Source organism: Coptis chinensis, chromosome 4 (genome assembly GCF_015680905.1).
Source record: "Coptis chinensis isolate HL-2020 chromosome 4, ASM1568090v1, whole genome shotgun sequence".
In the NCBI taxonomy this organism is placed as follows: domain Eukaryota; kingdom Viridiplantae; phylum Streptophyta; class Magnoliopsida; order Ranunculales; family Ranunculaceae; genus Coptis; species Coptis chinensis.
Window position 1 is genome coordinate 60405241 of NC_141459.1, and position 4567 is coordinate 60409807.

The window sequence follows — 4567 nt, forward strand, 5'->3', positions numbered from 1 at the left end:
ACTTTCTAACGGCTCTAATTTCATGGTATTTGGATTTTCGATTTTGGGAGTTACAAATTATCGAAAAGGTGGACTGTTCCAACTGAAATTTCGATTGTCTTGGACTGATTTTGAGTTAAATTTAGACATAGTTAGAGTCAAATTTAGGTATCCTCTACTTATGCAGAAAAGATAGTTCAATGTGTCTGTTTTCTAATGCACCAAGTTTCATTGTATTTAGACATCTGTGTGAGAAGTTATGTTTTATGAAATATGGCCTGTAACAAGCAAACAAGTGCTATACGCATAATCTTCACTTGTGTCGAGCAAGTTACTTGCTTTGAACGGGTGTACAAGGGGAAGGTAAGTGGTTACTCTAATATATTCATATACACGGTTTATTAATTGTAGGCTTGTTAGAATGTTGAGTACACTAGGGATAAAAGCCTTCAATAGTTTGGTATGATATATGTCGAATTTCGAATGAACCGAGATGTAGTCTTAAAATTTTATATATAACCCACATAAAATATATCAAACAGGAATACGATTGCAAGAATTGTTTTTCTGAATGTGTTTTTTTTTAAGGGTCTTAATATTCTTAATGTGTATAAGTTCTATAAGGTATACAACTAGTTTTTTTAGTGTGATTATTTTATTGGATTTCGATTACAGATCCATAATCAACAGGTTCGAAACTGAAGGTGAATATCTTACTCTTTGGACTGGTTCTATACCTTGGAAAGTGAAGGTGAATATCTTACTCTTTGGATTGGTTCTATAGCTTTTCATTTGTATTTTAGCGATATGTTTTAATTTTCTCGCCCGTTATTTTGTTTACTGGTGTCATAGTGTTTTTTGGTACACCAAGTTTATATATCCATTTTTTCTTTGGCTGACTTCTATTTCCATTTCGATATGTAGTGTTCCTTTTCTTATGACTTACTCGGCATGTTTGCTCTTGCTTGTAAATTGTAATGGATCTTTGATCTTCAAGGAATCATTGAACCCAATCAGCATGGATGTGTTGTTTATCATTTTTTGCGCTAATCTGATTAGGAAATCTTGATGTTTGAAAGCCCCAATTAACACCCTCATTCATTAGACTAATAATCTTACTCAATGAATATGCTCTTAATATGCTCTTACAATAAACCTTCACAAATCACAGATTTACTCTTAATCGCAGCTGTACTTAATATGTTGTTATCTGCAATGATACTTAATCGCAGCTGTACTTAATAATCACAGATTTACTCTTAATCATAGTTTAAGGAACATAATGCTACACTGAACTATGAATTCTGGACTTTAAATTAGCTGGTGTTTTTTTTGTTCTGAAAGCTCCTCAATCGAGAAATAGCAAATCAAGTGGCTATTTGTTTTGTCTAATCACCTAAACTGCCGTTTGTTTTTTGCATGTTCTATAGATGCTTTCAATCTCGATGCAAAGTACTACTTGGTTTATATTTTCCTGTCATTTGGAGTTTGTATTACCTTTCTTGAATTCAGAATTTTTACACATGCAATAATAAATGGTATAGTCTACAAAGTTTTGGATGTCTATGTTAATTACTTTCCCTTTTCTTCTCTAAAATTATCTTTCCTGCTAGTATGCATTTGTTCCCTTAAGTTTTCAGTTGACTTTTTGTACCCTTTTTCAAGAAACCTTTACTTTTGGATAAGTGCATTCAATTGATTACAATACCCTAGCCATGAGACATGGAGATATTTGGAGAATTTGTTGGTATCATGTGTTCCTATATTGGTGCACTTATTTTATCGGGTCAACTTTCATATTTTGTATATCAACTTATTTATCTATTTATTTACTATTATTTATAATATTCTGAATTGAGTTATTCTTATTGCTAGCGTGTGTTTGTTTACAAGTATGAAGTATGTGGGAAAAAAATTTACTTTGAAGATGTTGGTATTGAGTTTCAGCCTAATAAGCCCAGTGGTGGCTCATCGGCCGCTTTGGCTATCAAGGTGGAGGTGGGGCACGGTGATATCAAGAAAGGGAGAGGGGTTTTGCAAGGAGGGCAACCACCTAGATGTCAAGTTGAAGGGTGTAAACTAGACTCGAGTGATGTTAAGGCTTATTACTCAAGGCATAAAGTCCGTGGTATGCATTCCAAGACTCCTAGAGTTATTGTTAATGGTTTGGAACAAAGGTTTTGCAAAGAGTAGTAGCAGATTTCATCTACTCACTGAATTTGACCAAGGAAAGCGGAGTCGTAGAGACGCCTAGCTGGTCACAATGAGCGTCGAAGGAAGTCACAACCTGGATCTTTATTTACTTCGGCTATATGGTAGTAGACGTCGCCATCTTTCCAGAAAATAGCGGCCAGAGAGGTGGAGGCTTTTCGATGGACTTTACAAGACAGCCGGGAAGGGATGATTGGCCAATCGTCAAACCGGCAATTGGGCAGATGGCAACCCACCCACTCCTCTTTGGAAAGCTTCTTCCACACCAATGGCGGGCGACCAGAAAATCCTCCGCTATTGTCTACATCTCGGTCGTCCCAAACCCATATCACGCAAGGTGCGAGAGGGTGGGACCGATCTTCTCAAGACTAGAATACCTTCGGTGAGTGTTTTGCGGGGGTCTCTCGACTCGGTGGTGCTCTCTCTCTTCTGTCAAATCAACCATGGGGACCTCGAAGCCACACATCCAATCTTGTTGTCAATAATTTGGTGAACGGTGAAGGGATATCCATGGCTCAATCTACAAGAACTCACAAGGTGCTGCAGTGACCAATTTCACGAAAGCAATTCGTGGAGCTTTAAGGGCAATGAAGTTGGTGGCGTTCCCCGTGAAATGCCACATGACTTTGGTCCGGGTCAGGTTTCACAATCCATGAACCATTTCTCTCGGTGAGCTTGAGATAGCTCACAGGTGATAGGCAAGACGTGGAACTTGGAAACCTGGGGGCTATGGGTCTTCCACTCGTCAGCGACGGGTCTCTTTAAAGGCTCTTGGCTGCCGGGATATATATCTCCCCGATCCTAAGGGTGGCGTCTTCCATGCATTAATTTGAACTCTATCGTAGTTTATTTTTACTTAACTTGGCATTACCCATTATCTTTTGAACTCGGTGTGAACTCCTAATTTGTGGGTTGTTTATAGTTGCTTAGGATCGATAATTAAGCAGCTAGCCTTGCCTTTGGACAAAGATAACTTGCATTTAGGTGTTTAAATAGTTGTTTTTCGTTGAAAACTGAAAAGTGCATGTGTAGTGTCGGGACCAAAATCCTTATGCATCCGGGTTATTAATCTAAACTTTTAAGTATGTGTTTTTTTCTTTGTATGAATTATGTATTGCTGGTAACATGGTCTATTTAATGAGCCATGTCTTGATGATAACCAATTTTGGTTTTCCTCCTAATAACCTATCGTGCATTGACACCTTATAGGTTGATACTCAAGTTTCTATTCCTATAACAACTGGGTAAACGATTATATGGGTTAGATGGCTCTTTCTCTAGGCAAGCTTTCCAGTTTGGAAGGTTTTGTGCACCAGGTATCATCATGATCTCACCCGTGGATTAGGTTCGATATACCTATTATTGAAGTTAACATTGCAAATTCTATGTAAGATGTATTTTAGCGTAGCATGCCATAAGTAGTTGGTGTCTGCGTGACTAGTTTTGAGATGGCCATCAAAGAAATGTATATATGCACTACACCAAAATTGGATATTTGTAACGCGCGACATTTTCTGATTTGTAACCGGTTATTATGCGTGATGCAGAATACAAAGGTACATTATGGAAGAATTATAGGAATCTAGTTTATTGTTGGATATTTTCTTTGAGTCTAATCCTTTAATATTTTCATATTGTTGAACCATTTACGGCTCGTTATGTTTTTGTTTTGGGCGTTTGAAATTTAAAGTATCATTAGGTTGTCTCACTTTGAAATGGACTTAAACTATGTCAGGATGCAGGAGTCAGTTGGTGATAAAGATCTCACACCATTAATCGACCCTTGATACAACTGAGCAGTAATTTAAACACTAGCCTAAGACTCCAAGTCCACGTTTCTTTTCAAGTAATATCTCTTTTGTGCGAATTGAATTCTATTTACTTATTTGAAATAGGGTAATAAACTATACGATGTTTGTCCTGAATGGACTATATTCTGTGTAATGTGATAATTTCTCATAAGCTCATTATACTAGCTATGGGCTCTCGAGCCTCCTCGACCCGGATCTTAGGCTATGGGCAAGAGATAAAAATATATGGTATGATGAAAAGCTTTAGAGGAAGCTTCCTATGAGGAGAAGCGGAGTAAGCTGTCTTGCAATAACTTCCTTTCAGCAGAGGTGAATACATACATCCATTTGTAATCAAGTTTATAGTTTACATCCATTTTTGTTATTTTTCCTACCTTCTAGACTTTTTAGAAGCTTGTGCAGCATTTGACTAGTAGCATAATAGCTAACATGCAGGTCACAGCTTGTAGTCAATTGGCTTCTTTGGCGGCACTTTCAGATAAAGGTAAATATTATTCTTATTGCTTTTACATGGCTGTTCAAGCTCATCCATATCATTTGGTTGGCTTCTCTTTATTTGGTGGTGC

General features: G+C 37.4%; 1 pseudogene; it reads left to right on the forward strand.

Annotated features, from left to right (window-relative positions):
- The first annotated feature begins 252 nt into the window (after nt 1-252).
- On the forward strand, nt 253-2863 carry LOC147504248 (squamosa promoter-binding-like protein 14; annotated as a pseudogene).
- The last annotated feature ends 1704 nt before the right edge of the window (nt 2864-4567 follow it).